Raw genomic sequence first — 21,149 nt, 5'->3', positions numbered from 1 at the left:
TATTGTTGGAGATTCATTGAATGTACAAAGAACCAGGTTACACTGATTGCATTTGTTAGGTAAAGTCCCTCTTATAATTGTGTCCCATCCCCAAGAGGTTGTGTCACACCCCATGACCCCCTACCCGTTTCCCTCCTTCCATCTCCCAGCACCCTTCTTCCCTTACCATGTACTAGGTCATCAATCCGTGTACTAGGTTATCCATTGTCCTCATATCAGGGTGAGATATCCTAATGATGACCGCTGTGTTTCCCTACTGTTGGGCTGGGTTGAGCCTGCAGGAAGTAGTTGCTAAAAAATATGTCAGTCTCTTGGACCATTACGCATTCTTTTCTACATTAGTATCCCTTCTGGTAGGAACTAATTGTCAATGAAAATTCAGAGAAATACAATTCAAAAAACTTTCAGGACCTTTTTCACTGGATGCTGATAAATTATCAAAGGCTTCCTACATAGAAAAATAAAACAGAGGAAAGTTATTTCTGCTTGACTCTCATAAAATAAGCAAATATAGACTTTGGGAGTTATTAAAATATGATAGTAGCCCCACTCATTAAATGGATAGCATAGTGGGATAATTTATAAATGTGGAGCCAAAAATAAAAAAATCAAAGATGTTTATGAATATAATCATAAGTAAGGAGCTAGTTCTAGCAATGTAGCTAGCATATCAGATGACCTAAAAAGGTTCCCACGTTCAAGAAGACAACAAATTTACTTCAAATATGCCTGACCTGATGGCATCCTGAGAAGCTGTCAGATGAGGATCTGTCAGGCTCCACCAAGTCACATCCACATCAGCTGCTGCTTTTTCAAGGGCCCACCCATGGAAGCTCCTGGATGTGAACTGCTGAGCTGAGATAGAAGGGTAAGCAGAGGCTGGCTTTTCTATTTTCTCTTCTGAAGATGTGGGGTTTCTGCTTCAGATCCCGTGTTTGTTCATCAGGGGAAACTCTAATCCCCTGCTGTTTTGCCTGCTTTCTCATTTGGAGCCAACATATGGCTCTGGTGCCGCCCGAGAACAGCCCTTCAAGGGCATAGAAAACACAGAATAGGAGGTCTCTCTTGAAATAAAGAATGTGGGAGCGATCCTTCGCAGAATTTGGTTTTGGGATCACAGTTCAAGTTCTTAACGCTCATAGGACAGGCATGGACCCGCCAGTGTTGAAAGAGTAAGTCTCTATTCCTCCTGGATTTGGTCTTCCTCAGGCTCCTCAGGGTCACTGGGGAACTCAGGTTTCCAAACAGACACACACAACTCTGATAACCCTACTGTATTCCCTGACAGTGAGGAATAACTGAGAAATTCCTCCCCAGAGTCAAAGTTCAAAGACCAATGCCATGTTACATGCAATAGGAAAATGTGTCAGGTCTCTGATTTTGTCATTTATTTCTCCATGCTAAGAGTCTCGATGACAGAAATTATCTTTCCTCTTTTTTAAAACCAGCTGTCATCAAAGGCAAAGGAAAGTTTAGGGGAAGAAGAACAGAGTCTTTACAGAACTATGCCTTGACCGGTGAGCACTGCCCAAGTGCACATTTCTGGTAGTGATCCATGGGAATCCAAACAAAGTGTGGTAGAGCTGATGAAATATTTGAGAATCTCTGTCCTAACCTCCTCATCATCTAACTGGGAGCCCTCTGATCTCCCCATGCAATCTTTGAAAAACACTCATAGAAGAAAAGGTGAACAGGAAAGTTAAACTAGTTAACAACTGTTTATCAAATATCCTCATGTCTCAGCATATAGAATCAACATGGTCCATTTTTGTATTCAGCAATGTGTACGAGTGTCTACTGTATGCCAGATGCCATGTCCAGAGCCAAGGACACCAAGGCGAGCAATACAAGCTGTGTCCCATTCAGGAGTCTGTGCCATGGTAGGGCTGACAGTGTAATAGTGGAGGCAGGTCAGACACATGCGGGAACACAGAAATGTTTGGTTGTAGTAATTATGGGAGTGTTCCAGTGTACAGATGGAAATTAGGTTATTTAGATTTCAGGATGAATTGAGTGATGGGGGCCAGGAAAATATCCTAAAGGAATTAGACCAGGAGCTGAGGCTAAATAAGAAAAGGTTTATTTATTTGCATCCCAAAGTCCCAAGTCAGTCACAGAAGCAGAATTACAACTCAAAAAAGTCGCAACTTGTCTCCGTGCTGTTTTGCTCGGCAGCTGCTTCATTCAGTGCTACACAGCTGGGTAAGTAAGTTGCAGATGGAATACTGGCAGCCAAAATCTTTTTACAGACAAATGACACTGTGATTTTCCTTGACACCCATTGAAATTTCTCACTAATGTCCAAAAATATCTCATGTTTGCTTTGAAACAACCAGCAAGGCCCAGACATTTTGGGAAAACAAATCAGAGAAACAAAGTCTGAGCACTCTAGCCCAAATCAGACTGATAAGAAGAATCACTTACATACCGAAGGCAGTCCTGGGATACCCGGCAGCTGGGAGGTCCTGACCAACAGCATCCTGACCAAGAGGAAACACGTAGTCTCTTCTCTTCTTTCATCTCTGTTCCTGTTCTTCAGTTGCTTTCCTAACCAGCTGGACACAGAGCAGAGAAGCCAGAGAGCAGACACAGCAACTAGGACCGGGGAAAACAAGTGCCTAAACCGAGACAAATTGTGGCTTCTGATTTCAATGCAGGAGTTTGAGGGTAATGAGCAAAAGATAAAGCAAGGAAAGGGCTTTTCTTCATTAAATTTCTCTCTCTCTCTCTTTTTTACCCAAAGAACTCTCAGGGGGTGGAGAAAGAATGAACATCTTCTCAAATCAAAGGCAAAATAAGTTCTAAAGCTTCCAAGAGAGAAAATCAGAAGTCCCCGCCCTCTCTCCCACTGATGTTCAAGTAATCCTGTGGATAAAAATCCTTGATACGAAGACCCCAGAGCGGCATGAGCCATCAGAGAGAATGGCACTGGGCTGGGCCCATGGTACTCCAGTTGATTTGATTTGACCTTGGCATCTTTTTGCTTTTGAAAGTCCCCCTTTTCTTTCTTCATCCTATATGGACAAAGACAACTGGGACTGTAGTTTCTGTGTGGCTTCCATCCTTACAGCCTGTATATCTCTGGCATGGCTCCATTCAGCTCATTCATTCCCCGGCCCTAAGTCCTACAGAAAGCCTAACATAGCTCAGCAGACGGCCTCCTGCCTCAGAGGAATTTGCTGTGCCTAGCTCTGTATCTGCCCTGGTGACTGTGGCTCAGAAAGGGAGCTATGACCAGGCCAATAACCCCATGATGGCAAAGCAGAAGAGATGAGGTGAAGAAGCCAACAGCTGTGATGGGCTTACAGCAGTGTGCCCAGCTCAGGAATAAGTGCTTCACACATGTTCTCTCATTCAATCTCACAGCACCCCTGCAAAATAACTACAACTATTCCATTTGCAAATGAGGAAATAACTGCAAAAATATCTCAAATAACTACTACTACCCCATTTGCAAATGAGGAAATTAAGACTCAGAAATAGAATCTGCCCCGCTGTTGGTAAGTGGCAAAGCAAGATTCAAAACCAGGGCTGTTAGACCCTCAAAGCTAGTGCTCCTTTCACATATGATGAGGTGGGTAGTGACGCTAGCTGGGCAGGGAGCCACAGCCACTGCAGGCAGGTTCTGTTCCAATAGGAGCTACCTGGCTGCTGCAGAGTGCTCTGCCTCTCCCTGCACCTACAACAGTGGGCAGAAGACCCAGATTCCACAGGTGTTAGTTACCTGGGTTGTTGGCAAATCTCCTCCTAATCCCAGCCTTCACTAGATGAGCAGCCAGCCCTCTAGGTTCCTTGAGAGTCAGGGGCAGCCTCTGGACAGAAATCCTGCTTGGACCAGCAAGTATCTGATGAACTCCTAATACTGAGAAACTCTGTGCTGGGCACTAGGACTGTGAATATAAGTACAATACAATTTCTATTCTGAATCATCTTCATGTTCAATGCAGGAAACAAACTCTCAGACAATTACAATAGAGGTGACAAGTGCCATGTTCCCACAGGCAGGGAACCCAGGGAAACACCTCCCTCAGGTGAAGGTGGGGAGGGGAGGAGAAGGAAGGGATGCTTTTTCCAGGAAGAAGGAGCAACCAGCAAAAACTGGGCATAAAGAACACCTGAACGCACCTTTGAGCCTGCAGGTATATTTATATGGCAAAAGCATTGAGCATGAGCGCGCAAGTGGCCACAGTGAGACTGCAAAAGGCAGCAGATCAGGAGGTAGTAGGGACTGCATGGGACATGTGTGGGGGCACAGACTGGTCTGCTCCTTCGGGCCCTCGGGGCTCTGCCCACGCAGCTCTCTCCTGGGAAGGCCCTCTGGACATGAAGGCTAACAAGTCCCACTGAGCTTTCAGGGCTCAGTTCAGAGTTGCCTCTTCCGAGCGTTCCCAGGAGAAGCAGCTCCTTCCGCCATGCTCCAGGAACATTTTGTACCTACCTCTTTTATGGGAGTTAACACAACACTATATACGCACTTAACCCTCCTCTGTAATTGTAATTACATGTCAGTCTTCCCAGAAAATGGAATTCTTTGAAAGCAGAAGCCATATCTTGCTCACCTTTATGTCTTAGTATCTGGCCTGCAATTGGTTGCAGAACTTGAATATATCCAAGTTTGCTGAATAAACCACCTGTGACCCTACCAGCCTGTCAGACCTCCCTCTGAGGAAGTGACTAACACCAAACCACCTTTATAACGGACAAAAGTTTCCATGGGCAGACAGGAGTGCACCAGCCTCCTGCAGAGTCACCCCCCACCCCATGAAGCCATGGTGTGGACACATCTCCTCTTCTACCTTGCTGGCTTGCATGCAGGTAAGGACAGGTCTCAGGGACTTTTACTCTTAGGAACATTGTCACTGGTGCGATTTGCTGAGGGCCTAAAAGGGTGAACCATTGCTGCGCATGGCTCTGGTACTCCATCTGCTTGGTGTGGAAGGAGTTCTTTAGAGTCTCTCTGACTCTGGGCTTTTTATTTCAGGGGTCTCATTGGATATAATTTTGGAGTCAGACAACGAAACTCTGACAGTTCTAGCTGGACAGCCTGCCACCTTACGCTGCAGGATAACGAGAGGGGACCTACGGAACTATCAGATGAGCTGGTATAAGAAGAATGAAGATAATTCCCTGATTTTAATGTACAAACTGAGCAACAATTCTAATGATGATTCAAGGAACAATTTCAAAGGGAAAATTGATTCAGTAAAAAGTCAACTTATACTTGACATTCAAAAAGCAACAACCAAAGACGCTGGGACATACTACTGTGCATCCAGTATCCACAGTGCTACTGTTTTGCTCCCAGTCGACTCAGATACCCTAGGGTCACACGAAGGTGGCAGATCCGATGACAAGCTACATTGAGCTAAAATGCGCACCACATCTGAGATGAGACCACCACATAACCTCCACAGGAACATCTGATAAGAGAGGCCAGGAGTTGAGTTGGGTCAAGGGCCTTATCTTTACAACTGGTTTAGAGGAGCCTTCTTTATCAGTTGAAGAGAACAGAAGTTGGTAGGGTTGATGTGGAGAGACCAAGGGGGCCCTGCATCTGCCTCTTCAGACTCCTGAGGAAAGGTTGAATATAATAGCTTTCAATACTGAATCAGCGCTCTCATTGTGCAGGCAGGCTGAGATAAACAGGACTTTTACTGTCATGAGTGCCGTAGCTCATTGCAGGCTTTATTATGAAAGTGCTCGGGTGCATAGACTAGATAAAGCAAGGATGGTTTTCCATTACCATCCTAATCAAAATTTCCAAGCCTATTAAAGATAGCTTTAACTCTTACCCTGTGAAGAAGGATGAATGGAGTCATTTTCTGGGATGTTTCCATAATGATTTCAGGTATTGAATGTTTTATGTCTTCCCTTAGCTACAGAGCAGTCCTGGGAACCTGTGGGGGTGGGGAGAAAGGGGGTAATGCACAGGCTTTTCATGCTGAGAGAGATCTTGGAGACAATTACTTGTGGCAATGTGGGATTTCTGCGTTGGTCATCAGTCAATTAAATAAAAATAAACAGATTCCTGAGTCCCAAGTTGAAGTGGGTGAGCCAAGAAGGTTTGGAACTACAGGGAGCCAAGGCCCAGAAACCCACCGAGCATACTCAAGGCAGGGGGCTTAAAGATCAAACATTGGAGAGTCATGTTTGATCTTTAGGGAAGGGAAGGGCATTCAACCTACTGACTCTCAGCCAACTCTTTGTTCTGCTTATGTATCTGTCTGGAACCCCCTCTCCACATAAGGTTAGAAATCAGGGATTGGGACATAGAGCAGACATAATTGTGAAAACTACAACTAAAAGTCAACCCTCCTGAGGCTTTCTAGTCAATATTTCTTTCACTATAGTATCATCTTCATCACATGATTTTATAGGGCACTGATTATATTCATGGTTTGGGGATAAATCATGAGAATAGAAAGAGTCCTAAGGCAAGTTCTATCCTAAATTCTATTCTTATCAATGTGTTTACAATTTCTTTTTAAAGACAGAGCGTTAGAAATTACAATTAAAGACTACAAAAGAATATGAAAATACCATATAACAGTGCGTGTTACTGACTCATGCACAGAAATCTAGGAATTCATGAAAGGACTGACCACTATGGGGAAAGTTCCCTAGAAAAGGTGAGGCTTGAATGAGGTGGGACCTGGATAAGTGAGAGGAGGAGGAAGGCTGTTCCAGGGTGGGCATACTAAGGGTCTATTGTTACACAACAAATAACCTCAAAACTTAAAGGGTCAAAACAATATTTATCATCTCACAGTTTCTATGGGTGAAGAGTCTAGGTGTGGTTTAACTAGATCCTCTGGTTCAAGGTCCCTCATCAGGCTGCTATCAAGGTGTTGGCTGGAGCTGTAGTTGTCTCAAGGATTGACTGGAAGAGAATCCACTACAAGTTCACTCTTGTGGGTTTTGTCAGGCCTGAGTCCTCACGTGGGTTTTGTCAGGCCTGATGCCTCCCCAGAATATGGCAGCTTGCCTCCCTGAGAATTCTGAGGAAGAGAGGGCATCCAAGCTGAAAGACATAGTTTCTGTGCAACCTAATCTAGAAAGTGATAGTCCATCACTTCCACCATATCTTATTTGGTAGAAGCAAGTCAGTAAATGCAGCCCACACTCAAGGGGAGGGGGTTACATGAATACCTGGAGGTGGGGACCATGGGGCCAATTAGAGGCTGCTTACTACAGGACATTAATGCAGTGGAGCAGGTTAAGAGAGGGCTCAGAAACTCTGGTTGTCACCAAATTGTTTAAAGACCTCTGACTACAAGGCTAAAGAGATATGATTTTATTTTATAAACTCCAGTACTTCTCAGACTTTATTGTGCATACGAAGTACTTGGAGAGATTGTTTCCAAAGCAGATTTTTGAGTTTAGGCTATAATTATTCTAATTCAATCTGTCTGGGGGCAGCCTCAGAAATATGAATTTGTTACAAGTACCCTAACTGATGCTGATGCAGTTGGTCTAAGGACATGCTCTGAGAAATTCTGTAAACAGAAGAGGAATTATTGATTTTGATTTTTTTTTTCAAGACAGAGTCTCACTCTGTTGCCCAGGCTAGAGTGCCATGGCATCAAGCCTAGTTCACTGCAACCTCAAACTCATGAGTTCAAGTGATCCTCCTGCCTCAGCCTCCCAAGTAGCTGGGACTAACAGAGGCTTCCACTACAATACCCAGTTAATTTTTCTATTTTGAGTAGAGATGGGGTCTCACTCTTGCTCAGGATGGTCTCAAACTCCTGACTCAAAGAAACCTCCTGCCTTGGCCTCCCAGATTTCTAGGATTATAGGCACAAGTCACCACACCTGGCCTTGACTTTTTAATATAAGAAAGATGTGCCCAAATTCTCCTGCCCTGACTACAGAGAAATTGACATTAGATGCAGTCAAGGCATCTCTAGAATAATGGATCCACCTGAATATTTGAATCTCCTGGGGAAAAATCTTTGAAAATACTAATGTATAGGATATATCCCCAAAGATTTTTATTGAATTGGTGTGGGTCTCTGGCTTCCTAGCTAATTCAACCTTTTCCCTTTCCTATAGCCCTTCCCTCCCCCTGGAGGGGAAACCACTGGTCTTAAGACCTTGCTATTCCAAGTGTAGTCTATAGCACCAGCATCAGTATCACCTGGAAGTTTTTCAGAATCCAGAATTTCATGCACCACCCTAGATCTATTGAATCAGAATCTACATTTTAGCAAGATTCCCCAGGTAAGTTATACACATATTAAGATTTGAGAAGCAGGGCGGCACCTGTGGCTCAAAGGAGTAGGGCGCCGGCCCCATATGCTGGAGGTTGAGGGTTCAAACCCAGCCCCGGCCAAAAACTGCAAAAAAAAAAAAAGATTTAGAAGCACTAATTTCCTGGAGGCAGGAAAATATAAGTTACCTTTCCTACATGCCACCCAAGAATTCATATTTGTAAAAAATATTCCTGAAGGGACTCTGATGTGCAGGTGGGCCTGGGACTTGCTGGTAAATAACCAGTCATCTCCAAATCAGGTTTAGATTATTTGTGTTACTAATATCATAAATGTTCTTACTGGGGTGATATTGTGCCTTGTATGCTTCTTGGAAAAAAAGTATTACATAAATTCTAGGTATGACCATATCTCATTCATCATCCACAAGCAAATTAGGAAATGAATTAGTATTTATTGAGTCAATATACTTTTTAACACACCATCATGGGACTACGTGATGAAACCCAGGATCTTGTGCCACACAACTTCAACTCAAGGTCAAGCTAGAAAAAAACAACATAATGCATTAGTGTCTGATTTAGTCTGATTGTTGGGAAGAGGTGGGACAGGAGACATGAGAACATGTGTCTCTAGTGAACACTTTCTCCTGCAAGGGGGATAGGACAGGAAGTTCTGACTCCTGTTGGGTGGGGAAACTCAGAACATGAGATGGGCAAGAGGTGAGCATGAAAAACAAACCCTAGAGCCAAGGAAGAGGGACAAAAATGAAAAAAGAATCCAGATAAGAATTAAGGTTTAAAACCTGAAGAAATTCAAGTAATTCCTGAGCTTGCTGGTAGGTAATTGAGGAGGCCTATTGTATAATACCTGAAGTCTCAGACTACAGGGAGACAGGGCCACTGAAGGACCTACCAAGTGTTTCTGTAGAAATCCCAAAGCCAGATGAATGCCACGAACACCAGCTATTACTTTTGTATTGTTCGTTGTCTACCCTCATTCCACCAGTAAAGGCAATTGGGAGTTGGCTAAATTTATATTATTTTGCCTCCATTGTTCTGGTTCTGTGATTTTTATCCATCATGAGAAGGGCTCACTTGAAAGAATTCAGAGCAGTGAAGGGAAATCCCCAAAAATCGGGCAGCGCCTGTGACTCAGTGAGTAGGGCACCGGCCCCATATACCAGAGGTGGCGAGTTCAAACTCGGCCCCAGCCAAAAACTGAAAAAAAAAAAAAAGAAAAGAAATCCCAAAAAGTGTCTGCCAACCCACTAAAAAATCTGAATTCACCTGTCAGAGGTTGGGAGGGACTAGACCTGCCCCTCCCACCAGGCTCCAAGTAGGGGAGTCCATAGGCGTGGTGTCAGCTAGAAACAGAAGCTTCTGATGGCCAAAGGCAGCAAGGAGGAGGAATCCTGCGACCAAGTGCCATCAGCTAGCTGCACATGCAAACAGGTCATCCAACATGGCGGAACCATGATTAAGAGTAAGAGGCAAGAGAAAAGAAGGGAATCTAAGACCATGTAAGCATGCCTCTTCCCCTGCGCCAGAGGACGCCACATCCAGCCATTGAAGAGAATGTTTTTCTATCTTGCAACACATTGTATATTCTGAAGGTGTAATAACCTTAAGGAGTGACTCATTACACCATCCTGAAAGTTCCCAGGGATTGTATAGGTAGAGTCCAAATAAGGAAATGAACTCAAAGAAATTCGAGTCATGACCTTCATTATGAACAATTAAGATTTTAAACAGAAAATTAGAATCATTGAATTTGAAAGCCAAAAGGATCTTAAAGGTTAAGCAGGAATCTCTCCATTCAATTTACATGTTCATTAAATATTGATTGAATAAATTACCATCCAACCTCAATTTAAATATCTTCAATGGCAGTTCTTATTTCAAAAAATCACTTCCTATACCAAATTGAATTCTGCCTCCCTGTAACTTTCTATCTTTGTATTTGTTATGCCTTCTGGAGCAACACAGACTGAGTTCACCTTCACATATTCAAATATCTGAAGATAGCTATCGTGTCCAACCATTCTTCACGACTGCCTAATAAATTCTAAGCTCCTTAGGGAAGAATCCAAGTTCAATATATTTTCCTGCACCATTCAATTCTTAATAGAGTGACTAACATGTGGGTAGTCAATAAATATGTGTTGAATACATGAATTAATATCTGTGTGTCCACCTAACCAAAGTTTCTTCTTAGCTGTCCCAAATGCACTTCACCTCAACCCCAAGACTTAAATCACCATCTTTCTTGCACATATAGTCCTTTTCTAATGTCCCCTATCTCAGGGAATAACACAATCATCTCAGACCATCCACTGCTCTCCATCGTCCACTATAATCACCCTGGTTTAAACTACCATCTTCTTCTTGGAATTAATCTCTATATCTTTTTAAATAAGCTATCTGCTTCTAATACCTCCCAACATGTCCTCCCCAAAGCAGCAAGTGTTCTCCTTAAAATACCAATATGATTATTCCATGTTCCTGATTAAAAATTCTTCAGCAACTTTCCATTGCTTATAGGCATAATACCAAAATCCTTAAAAAAAAACCTCTAAGACCCAGCACAGTCTGGCCCCCTTCTGCCTGCTCTGCAACACCCCTCACTTTCCATGTTCCCATCCAACTTGTCTTTTTCCAATTACTTGAGTATACCAGGTGCCTCCAACCCCAGGGCCTTCGCACATATTATTCTCTCCCTGTGGATCACTCCTTCCACCTCCTCAACCTGTTTAATTCCTACTCATCTTTTAGATCAAAGTCATCTCCATATTAATTCCTCAAAGTCATCTTGGGACTCCTGACAAGTTCATTTGGGGTCTTTTAAAATGCTTTCATATATAAGTTTGTAATATTCCATTAATTTGGTAATGCCTACTTCCTCACTAGTGTGTAGGCTCTGTGAAATCAAGGACCTGGTTTTACTTGTCATCGAACCTGACAAACTGCATAAACATAGCTCTATGAATAAATTGCCCAGAATTTGCAGACTCTGGGCTGCAGTAGGGCCCCTAGACTTGCCACATTCTGATTTTTAAACGGTCTTGGAGACTCCAACATCACCCTGAGCTGAAGACTAAGACTTCTCAGAGGTACTGGTTTTCACCTCTTCTGTCTGGCATACTCAAGAGCCCATTCTTGGGCACAGAGGACAACTGAGCAGGGTCAGAGGGGTCTCCACAAGTCTGAGCAGCTCCCACAGGGACCCTGAACAGGTAGGTAAAAGCTGCCCAGAGACTCTAGCCAGCTATGAGGAAATCAGGGGGCTTGATATGATTATTATTTTCTCAGCAACTTCTGGCTAGGCTTATGATGAGCCCTTTTGGTGTTTTTATTTTGTGTGGCTATTTTCAGCAGCTATATTATTAAAATGCACAAGTCTGTAATTACAGAGATGCATATTCTCATCCCTCAAATATGTACTGAGCACGGACAGTACTCCTGGGGCTATAGCACATGCTGAGTTACAAAAGCAACCAAAGCTCAGTTCCTGTCCTGCAGGGGCTCTTTGTAGTGGCAGAAACAGACAGGAAAATAGACACTTTTGGATAGAGAAAGGAGCAAACAGTACTGCAGTCGGAGGAAGGAAGTGAGGGCCTGGAGCTGGGGAGGGCATCCCAGAGGAGGGGACATGTGCTTCTTCAGAGAACATGCACTCCCCTGAGGAGGGTGCACTGGTGGGGTCCTCAGGATGGGCCGGGGAGGAAGAGGAGCATTCTCAACAGCTCACACACACACACCTACCTTTGTCCAAGATGCTTTCAGTGTTTACAAGTTAATACAAATAACTAAAAATAAACTGAAATGTGATAGAAAATACTGAGCCCTAAACCAGACACAATCAGTCTCTCTTTGTGAGGAAACAACTGTGTACCAGAGCTTTCATAGGGGCTCTATAACCACCGGATGCAGCTAATTCCCTGCCAAATAAAGCTTTGATATTTCTAAAATGCAGCTATTGGACACTCATAAAACAAACCAATTAAAATGGTACTAAAGATTGAAAATTAAGAAAAGCAAAGAGAGCAGGGCATGGTGGCCCATGTCTATACACTCTGGGAGATTGAGGCAGGAGGATTCCTTGAGGCCAGGAGTTCAGGACCAGCCTGAGCAAGAAGGAGACCCCCCCATTTCTACTAAAAATACAAAATTAGAAAAATTAGTGGGGCATGGTAGTGCACACCTGTAGTCCCAGCATTTGGGGAGGCTAAGGCAGGAGGATTGCTTCAGCCCAAGAGTTCAAGGTTGCTATGAGCTAGGTTGACTCTACTCAGGGCAACAGAGTGAGACTCTTGTCTCCAAAAAAAATAATAATAATAATAAAAAGAAAGAAAAAGAAGAGAGAAAGGGAAAGAAAAGAAGGGGAGAAGGAAAGAAGAACATTGTTTCTTGAATAATGATGACTCCCTTGAACTCTTTGTTATTAAAAAACCATTTGGCACTGCTGGGCACTGATCTCCTTCCTCCCATCCCGCTAACGGAGACTGTGGAAACCCAGAGACAGTATTAAGGAAGTCACACACTCTACTGGGAAGCAAACCATGCCAGTGGGGTTGGCAGTGAACTCTCACTTTGGTGTGTTCTTTGATTTCATTTGGTGTGAAATAGCAAGATTTCTTCTCAGATGTGTCAGCAGCTTATAACCTCGTAGATCTATAAATCTTTATCTGGGCTAGATTGAGCCGTTTTTGTTCATGGAGTTGTTTTTAATCGAAGCAAGAGTAAAATTTTTCTCCTGTGAAGTATAAAAAAACAATTCAACTATAAACTGAGCAGTTCTGATTCTGCTTTCTGCTTCTCTAGAGCTATCTCTTCTGAGAGCTTTGGAAGAAAACAGCCATCACATTCATGTCAACTTTCCATATTTTCTTCTTTGTATTAAGTCAACTGTGCTGTGGTAACAACAGTACCAGGACCTCAGTGGTTTCCAGCAATAAACATTTGCTTTCTGCTGCTGCTTTTACTACACATTGGTGGCTACAAGTCGGCTGCTAAGCTCTGCTCCCTGTGTCTTCCCATTCCAGAGCCCAGGCTGAAAGATAAGTCACTATTTGTTACACACTGTTCTTATGGCAGATGAGAAAGAACAAGGGAGCTGCTAGCAGAAACTCAAGGCATGGGCCAGGCATGGTGGCTCACACCTATAATCCTAGCACTGTGGGAAGCTGAGTCAGGTGGATCCCTTGAGCTCAGCAGTTCAAGACCAGACAGAGCAAGATCAAGAGGCTGTCTCTGCTAAAAATAGAAAAATTATCCAGGGTTGTGATTACAGAGGGCACCTGTAGTTGCAGCTACTTGGGAAGCTGAGGCAGGAGGATCACTTGAGTCGAGGAGTGTGAGTTTGCTATGAGCTACCATGCCACAGCATTCTACCCAGGGCATGGAGTAAGATGGTCTCAAAAATAAAATAAAGAAAAGAAGAAAGAAAAAGGAAACTCAAAATGGTTCTCAAAGCTTCTGCTCAGGCACAGCAGATACCACATCTGCTCACACCCATTGGCCAAGGCCTTTCACAGCCAAGCCCACCCAGAGGGACGTGCACCCCTCCCACAGAAGGCACTGCAAGGCACACAGCACTGGGTAAGGATTGATCATCCTTGTGCACAGAAGGAGGGATCAAATACTTCAGAATAATAATTACAGCCTACCACACCCTCTGACTCTACCGTGTAATTTATCTTCATTATGGGGAGTTTCTCCTGATGTCAACTAAAAAGGAAATTTTTTTTCCTTCTTAGAATTATTGCAAAACTCTGGGGCAATTATTTGCCAAATTGTTCTTCAGAATGTCACTCTCCCTCAAGATGGTAACAGTTGTTACACAATTCAAAAGAAGTCTGTGGTCAGATAATTTTGGCAAAAGCTACATGTTAATGACCCCCTCTTAATATTTACAGTTATTACCATATTAACTGCTCTGAGAACCCCTGCTATAAAGATGCCTAGTTTAGGGATTGGGATCACAGAATTCTTTTTGAAATGGCACACCCATTAATACCTCATGAAATTTTAGAGTCAAACACTGTCCTACAGGACTATGGGGGGATCAGTCAGCTGGATTCCTGCTGTGTCCTCTCTTCTGAGCTTCCAGATCGAAGAACACCTAAGGATGACGTTGAAAAGAGGTGTGCCCAAGGCCAACGAGTCTGGACAGGCCTCCAGAAGGACACTTGCATTTTTGCTAAGATCAAACTCAACATCAGGAATCTGAAAATGCTATTCATATACCAATCTTTGCCTACTGACTTAGTATAAACACTTGGCATTGGCTTTGTATTCCTTCCTTTCTTTATGCAACAAACACATCTTGAGTCCTACTCTGTTCCAAGTGCTGAGGCAGGCACTGAGTACACAGTGTGAACAACACAGACGTGGCTCCTGCCCTCATGAATATAGCAGTTTAAAGTAAGAGGAGACAGACACAGGTAAATAGCTGGTGATCATACAGCCTCCCAGTGGGGCACTACACTGTCGGCCCTCCTTGCTCTCGGAATGCTTCCCACACTGAGATGCCATCCTTGCCACAAGTGTCCTCTACACCACTAGCTGCTTCATCTCAGTCCCCTTTGGTGGCCCATCCTCCTCTAGCTAGCTTCCAAGTACTAGAACATCCAGGGCCATTGCCTGGACCTCTCTTTTCTGTCTCTCCCTAGGAGATCTCATTCATGATCCCAGCTTTGCATTACACACACACTCGTGATGCCCACATTTGTGTCTCCAATGCAAAACTGTCCTCTGAGACTACAATCACCCCCCACCTCCTTCAGTTGAATCACTTTAGAACTTACCTCTCTTATTTCATGTGTTTTCTCTTTAGCCATGAATGTTTGGATACCTCCTTCATGCTCCTCCTAATTTATACCCCCTCCAGGGCTGGAATCTTTGGTCTGTTTCATCATCAGTTACCGCAGTGTACTGCATCATAACTGTTTAATACATGATTACTGAGTTCAATGTTTGAATCAAATTCCTGCTTTAGGTATCACTGATACACAGATGTAATGAAAGGGAATATTTCATTTAAAGAAATAATGCCTCATCCTTCAGCATTTCCAAATGAACAACCTCAAATGAGAGAACACATACATAAATTGGCATGAGGTGAATATTTAAGTTTAAAAATGCTAAATTGAGCCAGTATAGTCCCTTGTGGTTACAGAAACTGCTCAAAGGTTTTATAAATTGCCAACCTTCCTACTCCCCATCTGGCGATGCTGCCGCGTTACAGCCATGGATGACTTACTTTTCACAATACCCTTCACTTGGATCTGAAATGAAAAGACAAAAAGAAGACAAGGGACTTGGGTAAAACTCTCGCACCCAGAGTAACTGTTCAGTCGCATAATGTTGACTCCTCAATTTGGACTCAGGACCAAAGAGGAGGTCAGAAGAGGAAGACTCCCCAGATTGCAGAAAGATGTTTCGGCAGCAGTCCTAACAATAGCATATGGCAACTGCACCTCTGGCCCTTCATCTGAATTTTAATGCTGTTCCTTTCCGAGCCTCTCCCAAGGCCTCTTCCATCAGTCAAAATCGGCTAGGTCCCAATGTACTCAGCCCTACTATGAGATTAATTTAGGGTTTTCACATGAAAGCTATAACCCAGTTACAACCTAAGAATAGGGGGAAGGGGGAAAAGGGAGGGGAGGGAGAGGGGAGGTGGGTAGAGGGAAGGGGATTGGTGGGATTACACCAGCGGTGCATCTTACAAGGGTATATGTGAAACTTGGTAAACGGTCTGTGAAGCTGGCGAATGATGCCCCATGATCATATCAATGTACACAGCTATGATTTAATAAAAAAAAAAAGAAAAAAAAAATCGGCTAGGTTTCCTAATGTGTTTAGAAGAAAAGAGGACTGATGGAACCTAAGTATTGCCAGAGCAAAGCTGAGAGCCTTTTTATATTGCTGATCATCTGAGTGAATCAGGGTCCCAATCACCACCCCGGGAGGGCCCGGGGATGCGGATCCATTTGCACAGCTCCCACATGTGTGTACAGAGAGGCTGCTTTTTTTCATCCTGGTTACCTTAGAGGGAATTTGTTCTCAGCACATACTTGAAGCTCAGTGTTGAGCCTATAAAAATTAGAGGAAATTTGTCCAGAATTGCATCTTTTCTGCAAAAATAAACATTTCTCATTGGCCATGGTATTTTAAACTATGTTTTCTTTCTCCACTAGTGTCCGTTCCCTATTGTACTTCCCTGGATATATCGTTTATACTGTAACATTTACTAGCGAGGAGTCCCCTGGGCAGGCAGCAGCCTTAGGAGTTTCTTCTCGGCACTTGGTGTACTGTCCAGCTGCCTCCCCAACCACGTGGAGAGTCAACACAAACACAGCACGTTTGTGATTAAAAGCAACAGTCATCTTAGCGCGCTGCAGCTGTGACTCTCAGCTCAGCCTCTGGGTCACCAATCTGAGACTTGAGCTGGCACTTTTAGAAATAAGGTATTCTGATAGAGATGGATCATTGTCAGTTGAATCTTCCAGAAATCCTCTTTCCCTGGACCATTGGCCTTCATCCTCTCGGCATGTGTTGTTCCCTGTGCATCTTTTGTTATCCTCCATCCTTGGTTTCTCCCCACAACCTGGACACCGCGGCTGGGTTAGATTGATACTGTGTGCTTTGTCCAATGTACTGTGCTTTCATGCACAATGTTATTTCAGTTTGATGAATGCTGAGGTTGTTCATCACGCGAAGACAGTCTCGCTGCACAGAGTGTGTCCTTAGCCCTCCTACCTTGTGCCTTCCCAAGTTCCCATAGTCACTACTCAGTTACACACGCGTGCTAACTCTCAGACCACTTTGCATTTAAAGCCCTGCCAACTGGATGGCTTGTACTTCTATTCAATAATCTTCTAAGCATTCATTACACCGCTCAATGTTAAGAGTCCTTTAACTTGTCATATACATGATGTATATAACAGCCCTTGCATTCTAAACTAGGCTTTGACACAGCAATATAGTGGTGCTTGGAAAACAACCACTCTTGTGGTGTCTCTGGTGAATGTTATAATTAAACTGTATTTCCCCCAGTCCTTGCTGCTACACCTGTCTCCACTCACCACTGAATACCCATTGTAAACCCCACATAACCAATGAGAATGCCTGTGAAACAGAGGTCATGGCTACAGGCAGCAGCAGGTGCAAAGTAGGCCCTTGAGGCATGGCCAGGACACTGGGTCATAGTGGCCAAGCCACTATAGGGTCAAGATCCTGCTCAAATACTGTATAACTCTCCCTCTTCACGGTCTAAGACCTCTCTTCTTCCAGTCCCCAAAGCTACCTTCAGGGCTACTTTTTTATTTTTATGTCTTCACAGCTACCTTCCCCAAAATGCCCTGCAGTGATTTTGTTTCTCTCTCATTATTTCCCCAGTTAGCTCCGACTCCATGTGTTGGCACTCTTTCAGCCTGGCTCCTCTCTCCTCCCATCCCTAAGCAAAAAGTAGCAGATGGATTAGCTGAGAGCCCTGGGGAACTGGATGATACAAGTTTTTGTCTCTGACTGTGCCCCAGAGGGCCAGACCCACCACCCTCTGTCCCAAGGAGAAGGGAGTGCATCCTCTCCATCCGTCCTCTCTCTCTCTGGCATCATAGGCTCAGCCCACAGGACAGGGTCATCTCATTCTCTCTCCTGCTGAGACAAGCAAGGAGAGTGTCACTGCCAGACAAGCTCCCGCAGCCCTCTCCTCTCCCTCTGCCCTTTATTTGCTTCCCTGTGGGAGATGAGCAGGAGTTTCCCTGGGGTCCTGGGAGAGCCGAGTTATGTCACCGCCCTGTGCCCTAAAGGACACACACAGCAGCCGGAGGGATATGAGATGTATATAAGAAGATCTTACTTCCACAGAGGTACAGTTGCAGCTGCAAAATTTGAGCTCCTTATCAGCACTAAAGCAGCCGCATTCTACTTCCTCCTAAGTCCCACCCCGAAAGCATTTATGTTCTCGCTAACCCTGAGCTATCCCCCCAGCCTACTCCCAACCAAGAACCTTGAGCAATATTCTTTTCTCCATTTCAGAGGAGGGAAGTGGGAAGTGCTTTTTCTCATAGCAGGAAATACTACAAAGTGGGAAGGGCTTCTGTTCAGGCCCCTTTTAAAATAATTACCCTGGTAAATGTAGAATGTAAATGTCTTGGCACAGTAACGGAGATAATGCCAGGAAGGCTATGTTAACCATTGTGATGAAAATGTGTCAAATGGTCTATGAATCGAGTGTATGATGCCCCATGATCATATCAATGTACACAGCTATGATTTAATAAAAAAAAATTATAGTGAAAAGTAAAAGAGAAAAAAATAAATTAAATAAATTTTTTTCCAGATCTTTAAAAAAAAAAAAATTAAAATAATTACCCAACTGCTCCCAATGCAGGTTTGTTTTTTTTTTCTCCATTTTTACCTTTCTCTGGATATTGTCAAATGGAAATACAAAATTACCATTTTTTGTTTTTTATTTTTCATAAATTGGCTTCAATCACCAAAGACATAAGGTTAGTCTATTATTACATGAAAACCTCTGTCTCTGTTACAGTCTTCCAGCAAGCAGGGAAAATCAAAGTGGATTTCCAGGGACAGCAATAACTTTACATTCTACCCACAGCTCTCTCTGCAGCAGCAAATCTTCACTGGGAAATCTGCAATTCCAGGACAGCAGAAGGTAATCAACCTTCCTCCAAAAACAGGTGGCCACTTCAGAGAACTGGACACATTTGCACTCTTAATGACAGGCCTCCTCAGACTATTGTGGTCTGCTGTGAGCTTGGGGATTATATGACAAAAATCAAAATGGAGGAAGGACGAGAGGGAGGGTGGGACGGGAGGAAGGAGAAGAGAAAACAAAGTTGAAAAATAGCAAGAACCCGTCACTCTGTGATCTGGTGTGCTGCAGGCTATGTTCCATCTCGCTCTCTTTCTCTCTCTCTCACACACACACACACACACACACGTGTGTGTGCAGAGTGATATGTTGTCTAGCATGAGAAATCACAGCTAGTGGACCCTCCTGGCTGAATTCCACCTCTCAGAAGAAAGCTGGATAGGACAGAATTTAGATCTGAAAAGTCAGGGCAGAATTAGGAGGAGGAACCAACAACACAGACTTAGCCCATTTGACTCCGCACAGACGGGCTCAGAAGGCGAGGATGCTGGCACCCAGCAGATACTTAGTACGTGTCCCCTAAGTGCCCAGCACACTGAAGAAGCTGAGAGGGACGGAAAGACGACCATCGGTGCTAACCTGGGCCCTCACAGCCCTCATCTGTGAAAAGCCAGCAGTGAGTCTAAACTCACCAGGCAGGAGAGCTTTGGGCCCCTCACAGCTTATGGCGGAAGGGCAGGAGCAGAAGCCCCACAGCCCTGATCCCACCCCAGCCCCCATGACCACAGGAGACACCTTTGCCTTGTCCCCTGGGGGACCCTGCAGCAAGCCTTTACTTGTTACACAGTGGTTTTCAACCCCACCTGCACATCAGAATTCTCTAGGGAGGGTTATAAAACCATGTTGCCAAGAACCCACCTCAGACTAATTAAATCAGACTCTGGAGGGTAGGGGTTAGCACCCAGGTCTCAGGGTTTCTGGAAACTCTGCGGGAGGTCCCCATGGGGGGGCAAGATTGAGAACCACTACATGGAAGTAATTGTCCTAATTCCCTCCCCAGCTTTCCTCTGCCTCCCCATTCCTTGCATCTAAACTTTATTTCCTTTTTATTTTTAGTTTTTCTACTTTGTCCTTTCAGTAGATAATTCCTATAATACTCCATTAAATCTTGTTTCATGCATTAACTTTGTTCTTTCTCATTTAATTTGCATTGCCCGCTCCACTTACTCCGTCTTTCCATTATGTTTGTTTTGTTTCGTGTTTTCTTTAGTCCAGCATCAACATTTACAGGGCGCTTGATATGGGCAGAGTACTACAGTAGGCACTTAACTGCTGCTAAAAATTACATCTAATGCAATAATATTTTCCATTAAACCCTGTGCTATGGTTATAGGCTTTTATCTTACGGATGATTGGCATTTTGGCAAAGTATATCTGTCTTCCTAGGAAGCAGCTGCCTTGGTGTATAAAAACAAGATCCAAAATAAATAGATTGCAACAAAAAATTAAAGAAGCATTCACAAATATGAGGCAAAGAAGCACTACCAGCAGTCTGAAGCTAAATATCAACATCTCCCCTGCCAAACTCTTGGCCTCCCTGTAGGAGGAAGATGCTGCTATTTGCGACAGAAAGAAAAAGGAGCCAGAATATCAGTATAACTAGCAAGGCTGTTCTCTGACAACATGGACATCTGGTGATTTAGGTTTATTTTAGTTCCTCATTGTCTGCAGGCCCAAGACACACAGGCCAGTGAGTTGAGATGTGTAAGAAAGGGCCAGTAGGTGGTCCAGAGCGGAGTGCTTCAGCCCCCAGGAAGCCATGCAGAGGCTGTGCCTGCCTGTCCTGCTGCTCAGCTGAGAGCAGCCCTGGAGTCCCAGAACCACAGGCCCTGCAGCTGCCTGGTCTCAAGGGCCCCCTGAAAGCCCAAAACATTGCTTTCCCCACAGATCCAATCCCAGCACTGAAAACACCCCTGAAGCTAATGGATGTTTGCCAGATGGTTGAATGAATAAATAAATGACTCCCCCAGTGAAACCACCCCTGGGAGAGTCCATGGCACTGACAAGGAAGGTGGATCCCACACCGGGACCCCGTCCCCTGATACTCTGATACAGCTCCTCAATTTCTCTGTCTTCCTTTTGCCTTTTTTTTTTCTTTTAGGAATCAAGCCAGATACCTTGTTAGAGCAATGAGAGCTAGAGACATTTGTTCCTTTTAGAAGAAGCAAAAATTTTCAGTGCCTAACGGCTGAGCAGGAGGTGAATAATTATATTATGTCCTGATGTAAAAAGAACCAAGACAGCTCCCTAACC

At 44.0% G+C, this 21,149-nt stretch overlaps 1 long non-coding RNA gene and 2 gene segments (V, D, J or C); 2 read left to right on the top strand and 1 right to left on the bottom strand.

Annotated features, from left to right (window-relative positions):
* The window catches only part of LOC128587398 (T cell receptor alpha chain MC.7.G5-like), a 230,641-nt gene that overhangs the window by 81,192 nt on the left and 128,300 nt on the right, over positions 1-21,149 (top strand).
* LOC128587405 (T cell receptor alpha variable 8-3-like) overlaps positions 1-21,149 on the top strand; it is a 624,669-nt gene that overhangs the window by 506,221 nt on the left and 97,299 nt on the right.
* On the bottom strand, positions 168-14,298 carry LOC128587411 (uncharacterized). The gene is made up of 3 exons (XR_008380586.1): positions 14,232-14,298; positions 5,793-5,897; positions 168-2,618 (listed from the first exon to the last, which is right to left on the bottom strand). It is a non-coding gene; the product is annotated as an uncharacterized LOC128587411 (long non-coding RNA).

Source organism: Nycticebus coucang, chromosome 6, assembly GCF_027406575.1.
Source record: "Nycticebus coucang isolate mNycCou1 chromosome 6, mNycCou1.pri, whole genome shotgun sequence".
NCBI lineage: Eukaryota > Metazoa > Chordata > Mammalia > Primates > Lorisidae > Nycticebus > Nycticebus coucang.
The sequence above is the reverse complement of the archived record's forward strand: the minus strand, read 5'-3'. Positions and strand labels throughout refer to the sequence as shown.